We start from the raw sequence: 16,056 nt of genomic DNA, 5'->3' as shown, positions 1-16,056 counted from the left end.
CCCTTCTTTTCGGCTGCTCCGACAATCTCCGCTCACACGCCCGGACCTGAACTGACTCTGGCCTTCGGACCTCCACAGACACCCGCGTCCTTTCCAGATTAATCTGGCTATTCCAGTTGACGACCGGGTAAACGACTGGCTCCTCTCTCGTCACACAGCATCAGGTCCACGGAGGTGCAGCTGCAGTTAGGGCGCATGCTCCTGTCTCAAGAGGAACGAGAGTGGCGCAGGTAGACCGGTTCCCGACTCTATTGTGGTGATCAGGACACTTCTGGGCGGCAAGTTCCAAGCGTCCCGTAAAAGAGAATACCCGTCAGCAGGGAGGGGAATCCCGACGGATTGATTCTCTCAGCAGTCAGCTTTCTGGTAGTGGAGGTGTCAGACCCGCCGACTGTGGTGCAGCTGGGAATCTCATGGACACCTCTCCAGCTCAAAGATGGGAAGTTCCGATTCAGGAATGAAGAGAAAAAAATCAACGTCAAGGCGCTGCACGTTTGATCTCTGTGCACCGGCCATATCAAACTTTCCCCCAATCCCTCCAACGGAGAGGTAAATCACAAACACGACAATGTCTGCAGATGCTGGAAACCCAGAGCAACACGCATGAAATGCTGAAGGAACTAAGCAGGCCTGGCAGCTTCTATCGAAAAGAGTCGACAGTGGACGTTTCCAGTTGAACCCTCCTTCAGGACTGAGATGGAATGGGGGAAATATCTGAAAATAATCGGGGCGGGCGTGGAAATGAGTTGATGGGTGAAGCCAGGTAGGTGGGAAAGCTCAAGAGCAGAAGAAAATAGAATCTAATAGGAGAGGAGAGTGGAGAATCGGAGCAGTGGGCCCAGAGAGACGTGATAAGCACGTGAGAGGACGTGAATTGTCAGAGCGGAAGAGAGGGAGTGGGAGGGAGGGGCGAAGGGAAAATATGTTAATCGGAAGGAGAAATCGATATTCATGCCATCAGGTTGCGGGGGGGGGGGGGGGGGGCTACCCAGACGGAATATAAGGCGCTGATCCAGGACACTTCTGGGCGGCAAGATGAGGGTGGCCTCATCTTGGCACAAGAGGGGGCGATGGGTTGACACGTCGGATCGGGAATGGGAATCGGAATGAAAATGTTTGGACACCGGGAGGTCCCGCTGGGAGCTGATAGTTCAAAGGTCAGTTTATTATCAAAGCAGGTATCCATAAACAACTCTTGCGTTCTATTTTTCTCCAGAGAACCACAAAACATAGAAAGAGCATTAAAGTCGTTCAGAGAGAAAAATCAAACTCCCACCCCCTGCATAGAAAAGGAAAGACATCCCGATCATCAACCCCCAAAACCCACCCCTCCCACACAAAAGGGAACGATAACATCGATCCGCCCCCCAAAAAAACAACCCTGCCCTGCACAACTGCGGAGGAGCTGGTGTCGTCAGTGTAGAAGCAGCCGCGTCGGGGCAGCGGACAAAATAGGCGACCCCGGAAGATTCACAGGTGAAGTGTCGCCTCACCTGGAAGTATATCTGGACAACGGAGAGAGTCCGGCTGCCCGGCCCTTTCACTGTGAAACCCCGAACTCCAGATCAAATCCGTTCAAACGAATCTGGGCGAACTTTAATGACCAATAATTATAATTCCTCTCAGCGATCAGCTGTCTGAGTGATTCCCTGTCTCTGAGAGGAAGGGGTGTCTATGGTCCACATTGTCAGGGACGGGAGGTTTTCTGTTGTGATAATACACCGTGTGTGTACCCCGCTGGCAATTCTGGTGTTGTGACCCGAATCGAGACAAACACCAAGCAGCCGACTCCACGAACATCACGGCACAGCTGGACACATAACCGGGGACTTAACATCTCACAACACCGGATTCAGTGATGAAACCCGTGATAAATACGAGCGCTGTCCCACAGGTGACGTCACGCAGACCCCCCCCCCCCACCCCCGAGCTATTAAACCTGATTCTGATATAGATATGGGAGACCCAGTACTGGTCACATGATCCCAATTACCGCAAATCGTAGTGCGAGATTGAAGCCTTTCTATTTATTTGTGTTCCTCAGAAAAGACAACAGTTCAGTTAAGTTTCCTTATGAGGTTCCGAATCAGAAGCGCAGTCTGTCTAATATTTACACAGTAAAAGCGGGAATTTGTTTATTCTTATCACGTACTGAGATACAGTGAAAATCTTGCGTGACGTACCATCCACAGAGATCAATACATTACGACAGTACATTGAGTTGATATACGACAAAACAATAACTGTAACAAAGCATTATGGCTGCAGAAAAAATGCAGTGCAGATAGACATATGGTGCAGGGTCATGTTGGGTTACATTGTGAGGTCGAGCCATTTTATCGTTTAGTTGGCTGATAACCACAGACAGGAAGCTGTCCTTGAGCCGGGTGTTACGCGCTTTAAGGCTTTTGTGTCTCTTCCCCGATGGGGGAGCGGGTTTGCAGCAAGAATGTCCAGGTTGTGAGGATCTTTGAGTTCATATCCTGCTTTTCCGAGGCAGGGGAAGTGTAGGAAGAGTCCATGGAGGGGAGGCATGTTTTCTCTGATGTTCTCTGTTCTCCGAAGTTCTCTGCCGTTCCTTGCAGTCATGGGCAGAGCATTAGTTAGAGGAAGGCGTGAAGTATCGACAAGAAGCTCAGAGACTTCGGCCTTCACCCTGCCTTGCGTAGCTGAATCCTGGACTTTCTGTCAGATTGCCGGCAGGTGATAAGAGTGGGCTGCCTCACCTCTGTCGCTCTGACCCTCAGCATACGTGCCCCTCAGGGTTGTCTCCTTAGCCCCTCCTTTACTATCTGTGCACCCATGATAGTGTCACCACCCTAAACACTAGAACACTACAGCACAGTGCAGGCCCTTCGGCTCTCGATGTTGTGCCGACGCATATATTCATTAAAGAAAAGTACCAAACCTACGCTACCCCGTAACCCATTATTTTTCTTTCAACCACGTGTCTGTCCAAGGGGCTCTTAAATACCCCAAATGTTTTAGCCTTCACCACTATCCCTGGCAAGTCATTCCAGGCACCCACAACCCTCTCTGTAAAAAGCTTACCCCTGATGTCTCCCCTAAACTTCCCTCCCTTAATATTGTACATACGCCCTCTGGTGTTTGTTATTGGTGCCCTGGGAAACAGGTACTGGCTATCCACCCTATCCATGCCTCTCATAATGTTGTAGACCTCTATCAAGTCCCCTCTCATCCTTCGACACTCTAAAGAGAAAAGTCCCATCTCTGCTAACCTTGCTTCATAAGACTTGTATTCCAATCAAGACAACATCCTGGTAAATTTCCTCTGAACCCTCTCCATAGCTTCCACATACTTTCCATAATGAGGTGACCAGAACTGAACACAATACTCTAAGTGTGGTCCCACCAGAGATTTGTAGAGTTGCAACATGACCTCTTTACTCTTGAACTCAATCCCCTACTAATGGTCTAGCATCCCATAGGCCTTCTTAACTATCCTATCAACCTGTGCAGCAACCTTGAAGGATGAATGGATTTGAATCTTAAGTTCCCTCTGTTCATCCACACTCTTAAGTAACGAAAATTAACTCTGTACTCAGCCCTCTGGTTTGTCCTTTCAAAATACAACACCTCACACTCATCCAGATTTAACTCCATCTGACACTTTTCTGCCCAACTCCGCATCCTGTCTATATCCTCTTGTAACCTTCGACAACTTACAGCTCCATGAACAGCTCCTCCAATCTTCGTGTCATCCACAAACTTACTCACCCATCCTTCCACCTCTACATCCAGGTCAATTATAAAAATCACAAAGAACAGGGGTCCCAGGCCAGATCTTTGCAGCACTCCACTAGTCACCGACCGCCAGGCAGAATACTTTCCTTCCACTACTACCCTCTGCTTTCTTCCTTTAAGCCAGTTTTTTTGTCCAAACAGCCAAGGTTCCACTGAATCCTGGAGGGCCCTGTCAAATGCCTTGCTAAAACCTTTGTAGACCACATCTTCCGCCCTACCCTCATCAATTTCTTTTGTTATCTCTTCAAAAACTCAATTATGCTCGTGAGGCACGACCTTCCTTTTACAAAACCATGTTGACAATACTTGAGTAGACTGTACCTTTCCAAATGCTCGTACATCCTATTCTTATGAATCCTTTCCAGTAGTTTGCATACAACCGACCTAAGACTCACCAGTCTATAGTTCCCAGGATTCTCCCCATTACCCTTTTTAAACAAGGCAAATGCATTTGCCATTCTCCAATACTCCGGCACATCCCCTGCAGCCAAAGAGGATTCAAAGATCATAGCTACTGCTCCAGTATTCTTTTCTCTCACTTCCCACAGCAACCTGGGGTATGTCACGTCCGGCCCTGGGGATTTATAAATCTTGATGTTTTTAAGAAGGTTCAACACTACTTCTTCCTTAATCTTCACATTGACCAGCATATAGGCCTGTTCTATTTCGACCTCACCCTAATCAATTTCCTTTTGTCTTGTGAATACTGAAGCAAAGTATTCATTTAGGACCTCCGGAACCTTTTCCGCCTCTAGGCATATGCTGCATTCTTTATCCTTTAGTGGCCCCACCTTCATTCTTATCATCCTTCTGTTCGTCACATACGCATAGAACGCCTTGGGGTTCTCATTAATCCTACATGCCACCGCCTTCTACTGCCCCCTTCGAGCCCTCCTGTCGGTTCTTTAGCTCCTTCCTGGCTACCCAATATTTCTCATGAGGCCGTCCTACTTCCTGCTTCTTATATCTTCCATATGCTTCCTCTTTCCTCTTGACGAGTTGCCTCAGGTTTTTCATCAACCCTGGTACTCTTTTCCTACCAGTTTTTCCCTTGTCTCAGTGGGACAAACCTATCCTGAACCCAGCACAAGTGCTCCCTAAACTTCCTCCACATTACTTCTGTGCTTCCACCCTTGAGCATCTGTTTCCAGTTTACTCTCGCTAGTTCCTGCCTCATCCCTTCAGTTAACTCTTCCCAGTTAAGCACGTTCCCATTTTGTCTGTTTTTTTTTATCTTTTTCCATAGCTATGCTGAAGCTAAGAGAGTTGTGGTCACTCTCACCAAAATGTTCCACCAGCAAGAGGTCTGTCATCTGACCAGTTTCATTACCCAGAACTAGATCCAGTATGGCCTCTCCTCTCGTCGGACGGTCCTCATGATTTGTTGGAATCCTTATTGAACACACCTGGCAAATTTAGCCTCATCTGTTCCCCTTGCAGTCAGGAGGTGCCAGTCAATTTGAGGGAAGTTGAAATCACCCATAACTTCAAACCTGTATTTCCTGCAGCATTCTAAATTCTGCCTGCTTATACTTATATTGCCCCCTGCTTGTCCCTCCGAACCAACTGAGAACACATAATATCATGTCCTGGTCCTTCTACCCTAATCTCTGCACACACATTATGATTCCCACCCGCTGCCAAACGAGTTTAAACCCTCCCCAACAGCTCTAGCAAAGCTGCCCGCCAGGATATTTGTCCCTTTCCAGTTCAGGTGCAGCCCGTCCTTTTTGTACAGGTCAGAGCTTCCCAGAAGGGTACCCAATGATCCAGAAAATCTGAACCCCTGCACCAACCCTTCAGCCAGACATTTAGCTGTCATAACTTTCTGTTCCTGCCCTCTCTGTCTCGTGACATAGGCAGCAATCCCGAGATTACCACCCTTGAGTTCCTGCTTTTTAAATATTTTCTTAACTGCCTATATTCCTTCTTCAGGACGTCATCCCTACTCTTCTCTATGTCATTGGTCCCCACTTGGACCACGACATCTGGCTTCTCATCCTCCCTCTTGGGAACACTGAGAACTCGATCCGAGATATCACAGACCCTGGCTCCAGGAGGCAACAGACCATCCTGGATTCTTGATCTTACCCACAGAACCTCTTATGTGTCCCCCTAACTATCCAATCCCAATCACTGCTGCTCTTCACTTTTCCTTCCTTCCTTTCTGAGCTGACGGTCCAGTCTCGCTACCAGAGACGCGACCAATACAACTTGTCCACGGTAGGTCTGCCCCACCAACAGTATCCAAAATGGTATACTTATTGTTGATGGGAACAGCCACATAGGTGCTCTGCTCTTTCCGTCTATTTCCCTTCCCATCCTGACAGTCACCCAGCTACCTGTCTCCAGACTTTTAGGGGTGACTGTCTCCCTGAAACTAAGATCTATTACTGCCTCTGCCTGCCGAATGATCACCCACAACTCCAAACAGCTAATTGAATTTGCTGAGGACTCCACACAGACTGGCCTAATCTCAAATAATAACGAAGCAGCCTATAGAGAAGAAGTCATCACCCTGACACAGTGGTGTCAAGAAAACAACCTCTCCGTTGATGTGACATAAACAAAGGAACTGGCTGTGGACAAAAGGAGAAATAAAGACGACGGATCCGGGGTTGACAGGGTGAACAGCTTTAAGTTCCCATCATGCACAACACCGCGGATCAGAGGCACTGCAGAGCCTCTTTCACCTCAGACCATTGGGGATCCGAGTCACCCCAAGCATAAACTGTTCCAACGGTACCGCAGCATAAAAGCCAGGACCAACAGGCTCCGGGACAGCCTCTTCCACCAGGCCATCAGACTGATTAATTCATGGTGACAAAATAGCATTTCTATGTTATATTTATGGTGACAAAATAGCATTTCTATGTTATATTTTGTACATACTATTTATTATAAATTACTATAAATTGCACGTTGAATATTTAGAAGGAAACGTAAAGTAAGATGTTTTACTCCTCATGTATATGAAGGATGTAAGTAATAAAGTCAATTCAATTCCCTACCCATCTGGGACAATCACTATCCCACCACCTCAATGATATATATCAATCATCTTGTTCAACCTCTGCCCTGTCTATATCCCAAAACCTCAATGACACAATCTTGTACACCCTCAGTCCAGTCTGTATCCCACCAGCTCAATTATATATATATCAACCATCTTGTTCAACCTCTACCCAGTCTGTATCCCACCACCTCAGTGATATATATCAACCATCTTGCTCAACCTCTGTCCAGCCTGTATCCCACCACCTCAATGATATATATCAATCATCTTGTTCATCCTCTGTCCTGTCTATATCCCCTCAATGAAATGTATCAACCATCTTGTACACCCTCTGTATTACCTGTATCCCGTCTATGTTTATACATCAACGATTTCTCTACTACTGTTGTCTTCTTTGTGACGGATTTGGTCTCATTGAGTTACTTCTGAAATCGGTGTTTGTTACCTGGAACTACCGGAGGGTTTGTTGTACACATCAGGAGCCACTACAATTTTAGCTTCAACGTTACCAAATGTTGGAAGCAGAGATTACAGATTGCTAGCAGGATGGGGAGGAAGTTGTTTGCATTGACTGCATTATCCCTGTATTAGATTGAACAGAAAGCTAGTGAATGTGGGACTTACATTTGCGCAACTTTGTTCAGGCCGTCACAAACATCTTGTAATCAGTCAATAGTTGTGCATCATTTAAAGTAAAAAGAGAAAATGCTGGAAACGTTCAGCAGCTCGGGCAGCATCTTGGACAGTCCCATTTCTGATACTGGGTCTTCCACAGTTTCTTTTTACGCACATCCAATCAGATGTAATGAGTTTCCAGCACATTACTTTTAATTTTATGTTAAAAGCGTTTTATTCCTGTTAGCCTATAGGAAATGCGATGGCCAGTTGTGTTGGGCAAGAATTAATTTCGCTGGCGGAGACAATGTGAAACCTTTACGCGCCTGCGGGTGTCCCGCGCCCTGGTTTTCCAGCCTGATCTCTAGCCCAGTCAGAGGATCATCAGGTTCCCATTCTGACACAGGGTGATGGAGTGTTAGATTTTGAACTCTGAACGTCCGAGACACTGCAGCATACTTCTGGCAACAAGGAGTCCTGGGCGTTTCTGCTTGAGCTGTAATTCTGGGCATATCGAGCTGTCGGTATCTGGAATTTGGCCCAGGTCAGTACTTCCACTGATGGGGGTTGGATGTTCCTCCGTTCACAATGAATCCAAAGGCTTGGGGTGCTGGGCACTGGTTGTGTGGAAATTTCTGATCGCACCATTCGCTGTGACATGTGGGAACGGTGTGTAAGGATTCGGGGGTCGGTGGGTGGCAGATTCAGCAGCGTGACAATATGAGGTTTGGTCCTGGATTATCAGAGTTTCAGATCCATGTACAATGGAACCGGGGTTCACGCTGCCCAAGTTTATGAGGTGTTGAGCCAGTATTTCTGGTCTGGGATCAGATGTTTGTTTCTGCAGTTCCTTTGGAAGCAATGACTGCGATACTCAGGAGACGATGAGTTATCATCCCATCCCTCACAGTGAGAAGCTGTGCGTAAATGGGCTGTTCCGTGTTTGCAACAGAAATAGAACAGTGAGTTTGGTCTTCAAACTCTGTTTACAAATCCCCCCTCACAGTCACCTGTCTCTCTGTCGGTGGAAATCAGGCAGAATCTAAAGATGCTGGAAATATGCACTAAAAACGGGAAATAGTTGAAACCATTTTGTCGAACGGTTGTGAACCCAAATCGCTAACTTTGTTCCACTGGAAATGGACCTGAGCACAGACGCTTGTTTTGTGATACTTAGTGGAACAGTAAAGAAAACACAGTTTTCCCCTGTGAATTATGCTGTTGCCATATTCCCTGTTATTCCTGGATGTGTTCAGTACAACTGTTGCTAAGATTGTTCACAAGCGTAATACCAGGAATGAGAGAGTTTATGTATGACAATCATTTGATGACTCTGGGCCTGTACTTTGTGCGGTTCAGAACTAAAGAGGCGGATGGAATGTTATTTAAACCCACAGAATGCTTCCATTCTGAGAGGATGTTTCCATCTGATGGAGAGCCTGTTATCTGAGAGGATAGCTTCAGAATGAAGAAGTTTCCCTTCAAACCTGAGATGAGACAACTTCGTCAGTTAAAGACTTTTCGACCTGTGGAGTGTTGCAACAGATGGTGGTTGAGGCTGTCATTTGGTATCTTTATAGCAGAGTTTAATATATTATTGATTGCTAGCGTAAGAATCATTTTTTGTTCGCCAGAACTACTGGACGATTAATTGAATGTATGGCTAAAAGCAGCCTTTACAATTTTAGATTCATCATTTCAAAATAGCTGCAGTGTTAACATTTGTCACAATGTAACTCATAGGGTATGACGTTGAGTTTGTTATTTCCTTTTTCAGTTATCTTTGTTGAGACATTTCCTCCGTTTCCATGGTAACAAACCACGACAACTGCAAAAAGTGTTGCATAATTTTATCATTCGGTGTTCACTTCCTGTCAGGGTAGAGACAGTAGCCTCGGGAGAAAATGCAGCAGAATGACAGTGGATGCCGTCAGATTGACTGTAGAAACATAGAAAACCTCCAGCATCATACACAGGTCCTTCGGCCAACAGCGCTGTCTGAAACATGTACTTACTGTAGGAATTTCCTAGTGTTACCGGTAGACCTCTATATTTCTCAGCTCCATTAGCCGTATCCATGTACTTATCCATTAGCCTCGTAAAAGAGCCTACTCTGTCCGCCTCTAGCACCGACGCCGGCAGCCCATTCCGGGTACACACCTCTGTCTGCGTAAAAGAAAAAAAAAATGCCCTTGACACTGCCTCTGTACCTACTTCAAAGGGCATAAAGATTCTGCCCGCTCATGTTATCCATTTCAGCCCTGAGAAAAAGCTTCTGACTATCCATGCGATCAAAGTTTATCATCGTCTTCTACACTTCCGTCAGGTCACCTCTCCCTCTCATTCTCCATCGCTCCAAGGAGAAAAGGCCAGGTTCGCTCAAACTAATCCCACAAGGCATGCTCCCCAATCCAGAAAACACTTTTCTAAATTTCTTCTGCACACTTTCTATAGTTTCTACATCCTTCGGGTGGTGAGGTGACCACAACTGAATACAGTTCTCCAAGTGGGACTCAGTCCCACGGTTAATGAAGGTCAATGCACTGTATGCCTTCTGAACCACATAGCAGGTTTAAGTCTCCTGTGGACTCGGACCCCAATATCACTCTGATCCTCTACTCTTCCAGGAGTCTGATCATTAATACTATATTCTGCCATCATATTTGAGCCCAGGTTTACATCCAATCGATATCCAGGTGTAACCTCTGACAGTTTTCCGCACTATCCACAATACCCTCAACCTAGGTGTCATAAGCAAATTTACTCATCCATCCCTCCACTTCCTCATCCAGGTCTTTTATAAACATTGCGAAGGGACGGGATAACAGAACAGATTCATGAGGGACAGCACTGGTCAGAGACCTCCATGGAGAATACGATCTGTCTACAACCTACTTTGCCTTCTGTGGACAAGCCGATTCGGAATCCAAAAAGAATGGATGTCTTGGAATCTATGGCTCCTTGCTTTCTCAATAAGCCTTGTATGGGATACCTTATCAAATGCCTTGCTGAAATCCATATACACTCCATCTACTGCTCTACTTTCATCAATGTGCTTAGTCATATCCTTTAAAAAATTCAATCAAGCTCGTAAGGCACGACCTGCCTTTCACAAACCCATGTGGACTATTGGTAATCATATTATGCCTCTGCAAGTGTTCATAAATCCTGCCTCTCAGGATCCTCTCCATAAATTTACCAACCATTAATGTAAGTCGCATTGGTGTGACTTAGTCATAACAGGGTCGTCGTCGTGTTAGATTTTAATTTGCCAGGTATTGATTGGCAACTCCATAGAGTAAGAAGTTTAAATTATTGTTAGGTGTGTTCCGGCAGGTTTCTTGAAACTATATGTAGATAAGCCTACAAGAGGAGAGAGTGTACCTGATCTGTTTTTGAGAAATAAACCTGGCCAGGGTTCAGATTGCTCAGTGGCAGAGCATTTTAGAGAAAGTGATCACAATTCTATCTGCTTTACTATAGTATTGGGCAGGAATAGGAAAATATAAGTTAGAAAAGCATTTAAATGCAGTTAGGCGAAATATGACTGTATCAGGCGGAAACTTGGAAGCATAAATTTGGAACAGATGTTCTCATGGAAATGTACAGAGGCAATGTGGCAATTGCTGAGGGGGTATCTGCATGGGGTTCTGCATAGTTACGTTCCAACGAGACACGAAACAATGGTAAGGTACAGGAACCGTGCTGTAGAAATGTTGCTGAAAATCTAGTCAAGAAGAAAAGAAAAGCTTAGGAAAGGTTCAAAAACTTAGTAATGATAGGGAACCAGAAGATTATAAGGATAGCAGTAAAGAGCTGAAGAATGAAATTAGGACAGCCAGAAGGAGCCATTTGAAGGTGTTGACGGGCAGGATTAAGTATATGAAGAGCAAAAGCATAAAACGTGAGAGAATAGGAACAATGAAGTGTGAAAGTGCAAAACAAATGAATCTGGAACCGTAGGAGATAGCAGAGATACTTAATGAATCCTTTCCTTCAGTATTCACGACAGGAAAGTATCTTGGCGATTGTAAGGATGATTTACAGCTGACTGAAAATCTTGTGCATATAGCTATTAGGAAAGAGGATGTGCTGGAGCTTTTGGAAAGCATCATTTGGATAAGACACCGAAGCCGGGGAGATGTACCAAGGATCCTGTGGGAGGCGAGGAAGGAGATTGCTGACCCTCTGACGATGTTCATTGCATCATCAGTGGGGCGGGAGAGGTTCCGGAGGATGCAAGGTTTGCGGACGTCGTTTTTATTCAAGAACGGTCGGAGAGTTAGCCCAGGAAAAATATAGACTAGTGAGCCTTTCTTCAGTGGTTGGTAAGTTGATGGAAAACATCCTGAGAGGCAGGATTTCGGAAGATTTGTAGAAGCATAATACGTTTAGGAATATTCAACATGGCTTTGTCAAAGGCAGGTCGTGCCTTACGAGCCCGATTAAATTGTTTGACGATGTACTAAACACACTGTTGAAAGTAGAGCAGTAGATGTCGTGCATACGGATTTCAGCAAGGCATTTATAAGGTACCCCATGCAAGGGTTATTGAGAAACTATGAAGGCATGTGATCCAAGGGCCTACTGCTTTGTAGATCCAAAAACTCGCTTGCTTAAAAAGAAGACAGAGAGTGGTTCTAGAATGGTCATGTTCTGTTTGAAGTTCGCTGGCCAGTGCTATGTCTCAGTGATCTGTTCTGGGACCCTTTCTCTTCGTGATTATTATACATGACCTGGGTGAGGAAGTGGAAGCTTGTGTTAGTAAATCTGCTGATGACTCAAATGTTGGGGGTGTTGTGGATAGTGTGGAGGGATGTCAGACGTTACCGCCGGACATCGATAGGATGTAAATCCGTGCTGAGAGGAGACACATGGACTTCAACCCAGATAAATGTGAGATGGTTCATTTTCGTAGGGCAAATATAATGGCAGAAGACAGTATTAATGATAAGACTCTTGGCAGTGTGGAGGATCAGAGGGATCGCGATGTCCGAGTCCATAGGCTATTTAAACCTGCTACACAGCTGCTCAAAGCTTTTCTCTGTGGTTAAGCAGGCTTACAGTGCATTGGCCTTCAACAGCCGTGGAATTGAGTTTCGGAGCAGACAAGTAACGTTGCAGCTATATAGGACCCTGGTCAGAACCCGCTTGGAGTACTGTGCTCAGTTCTGATCGCATCACTGCAGGAAGGACGAGGAAACCATGGAAAGGGCACAGAGGAGATCAACAAGGATGTTGCCTGGATTGGGGTGCATACCTCATGGAAAATTGTTAAGTGACCCGGCCTTCTCTCCTTGGAGCAATGGAGAATGAGAGGTGACTTGATAGAGGTGTATAGGATGATGAGAGATGTTGATTGTGTGACCGAAGCAAACTTCTTAAAGGTTGAAATCGTCCCTGCCACTTGCTCTGGCAGCTCGTTGCACAATTTCCCCGGCTCTGAATGACGACGTTCCCCCATAATTTTCTCTTAAAGTAATGAGTAATGATCTATCACGAATCACCAGATTTCGGAGCGGTTCTGGTTGACTAGAAAGTTGCAAATTTCACCTCTCTCTATAAGAACAGAGAGAGCCAGAAGAAAGGAAATTATAGGACAGTTAGCCTGACCTCGGTGGTCAGGAAGAGGTTAGAATGTATTGAGGGTGATTTATTGGGGTACAGTAATTGGGGACGAATGATGAAGAAGGTCGACGTCAGCAGGATTCCTTTGGAAGAAATCGTGTCTGACAATCTTTTGGAATACTTTGAGGAAATAATAGGTGGGATATATAAAGCAGAGGCAATGGATGTTGTTTGTTTGAATTTTCAGATGATCTTTAACAAGGTACCCCATGCAAGACTTATTGAGAAAGTAAGAAGGCATGGGATCCAAGGGGACATTGTTTTGCGGATCCAGAACTGGCTCGCCCACTGAAGGCAAAGAGTGGTTGTAGACGGGTTATATTCTGCATGAATGTCGGTCACCAGTGGTGTGCCTCAGGGATCTCTTCTGGGACCCCTACTCTTATTGATTTTTATAGATGTCCTGAATGTGGAAGTGGAGGGATGGGTAGGTAAAGTTGCTGATGACACAAGGGTTAGGGATGCTGTGGAGAATTTGGAAGGCTGTTAGAGGTCACAACGGGACATTGATAGGATGCAAAATTGGGCTAAGAAGTGGCAGATGGATTTCGATCCAGGTAAGTGTGAGGTGATTCATTTTGGTAGGTGAAATGATGGCAGAATATAGTATTAATCTTAAGACTCTTGGTAGTGTGGAGGATTACAGGGATCTTGCGGTCCGAGTCCATAGGACTCTCAAATCTTAACTCTCTGTTTAAGAAGGCATACGGTGCATGGGACTTCACCGATCTTGGAATTGAATTTAGGAGCTGGGAGGTAACGTTGCAGTTGTGTGGGACCCTGGATAGACCCCACTTGGAGTACTGTGCTCAGTTCTGGTCGCCTCACTACAGGAAGGATGTGTAATTCATAGAAAGGGAGCAGAGGAGATTTACAAAGATGTTGCCTGGATTGGGGAGCATTCCTTATGGGAATAGGTTCACTATGAGAATAGTGAACTCGGTCTTTTCTTCCTGGAGTTACGGAGGATGAGAGGTGACCTCATAGAGGCGTACAAGATGATGAGAGGCATTGGTCGTGTAGATAGACAGAGGCATTTCTCCAGGATTGAAATGGCTATCACGAGAGGTCATAGTTTTGAGGTGCTTTGGAGTAGGTACAGAGGAGATATCGGGGTACGTTTTTTTTACGCAGTGGTGAGTGCGTGGTATGGTCTTCCGGCGGTGGTGGTATTGGAAAAATAGGTCTTTTCAAGACTCTTGGGTGTCCATATGAAGCTTAGAAAAATAGAGTGCTATGTGAAAAGACGAGGTAGTTCTAAGTTAGGGACATGTTCGGCACAGCTCAGTGGGCCCAAAAGGCCTGTATGTTTCAATGTTTCTGTGGGAATCGAACCCGCACTCTGAGAACCGAGGGCATGGAGCGAAGGGGACTGCGAAGATTCCGAGGGAAGAATTAAAAATGCAGCTGGTGTAAAATGCTGTGTGTTGGTCCGGCAGTGTGTGAGAGGTGAGGAGCAGAATCACCAGTTCAGGTGCGAGACCCTCCACACGTCATGTGATCGAGTTTCTCGCTCCCATTTCAAACGCAGATAAACAGCACACGCGGTTTCCGCTTTCGAGGCCCCGCTCCCGTTCTCACGGTTCCCGGATGGGCGGTGGTTTTCTCTCCGTTCTCTGTTGAAGGAGACCGTCGGCTGGGAGCCGGTGGACCGATCGCTGTCTGCGGGACTGATTGATCAAGTTCTCATTGGTCAGTATTGAGGCCGGTCACTAGGGGTGAAGGCGACCAACAATTTCCTATTGGTGAGTACTGAAGCCGATCCCGGGGGTGGTTGTTGGGAACCTGATGTTGGGCAGAGAGTCCCGTCAACTTCCTCGAACTGGCGGCCTCGTCCCGCTTCCTGGACACAACCTGTCGTGGTCGGTCCGGGTTATGGGACCTTCACACTGAAACGCCTGAGATGAGCCGCCGCTCAGCCCCTGGTGTTCTGGTCCCAGGAGCGGGATGAGGTGGTGATGCCGAAACTGAACCCATCCATTAAGATGTACCTGGTGAACTTTACCTCCATCACCTGGCCCGGTATCGGATCCAAGCGACAGCTAGTTCGACGCCTGGGGTCGATAATTGTTTTACATATTTCCAGCACACTGGAAGCGGCCGTTGGTCTCGTTGTGTTCTTGCAGACAGCAAGGGTTAAACAGAGTAATCGCACCCTCGGAAGACTGCTCCACGTGTATGAGTAGTTTCATCTTTCCCCCGTTCAGACAGGAGAGTGAGATCCAGATCTCAGAGGACTGGGAAGTTTATTTCCAGCATGACATGCAGTCAATGTTTCCCAATATGTGGCCCTATTAATGGGAGAATTCAGTATCTTTCATGTATCTGGGATTCTCGGCGATGTGTACACTCCCTCCAGAATTTCCAAAGGAGCAACTCAGACCGTCTAATATTTCCTCACGGTTAAAATGGAGAATCCCTATTTTTTCATGTAAGGATGTGCAGTGAAATGATGCCTTTGGTGTCATCCACACAGATCAATACATTACAACAATACATTGAGGTGATATAAGGTAAAAGAAACCCAGAAGGTATCAACTCATTATGGTTACAGAGAAACTACAGTGCAGGTAGATATGTGATGCAAGTTCACATCTTGTTAGATTGTGAGGCCAAGGGTCCATCTCATCACACTGGGGCACATTCAATTTGCTTCTAACAGCAAAATAGAAACTGTCCTTGAGCCTGGTGGCATGTTTCTGTTTTATTTGATCTTCGACCCAAGAGGAGGGTGAGAAGAGAGAATGTCCAAGACTGTGGGGATCTTTCCTTATGTTGGCTGCTTTACGAGTCAGCGTGAAGTGTAGACAGAATCCATGGAGAGGAAGTTAGTTTCTATGATGTACTCAGCTGTGTTCACAGTTCTCTGCTATTTCATTCAGTTAAAGGAAGAGCAGTAACCGTATGAAGATATGAAGCATCGGGATGGGATACTTTCTGCGGTGCATTGATAAAGCGTGTGGAGTAGAAAGGGGCATTTTCTAGAGTTCTTATTGCTTAGACTGTCTTTGTGGTATTGTAATCTGTTATCT

Source organism: Hypanus sabinus, unplaced genomic scaffold, assembly GCF_030144855.1.
Source record: "Hypanus sabinus isolate sHypSab1 unplaced genomic scaffold, sHypSab1.hap1 scaffold_93, whole genome shotgun sequence".
Taxonomy (NCBI): domain Eukaryota; kingdom Metazoa; phylum Chordata; class Chondrichthyes; order Myliobatiformes; family Dasyatidae; genus Hypanus; species Hypanus sabinus.
Note: the sequence above shows the minus strand (reverse complement) of the source record.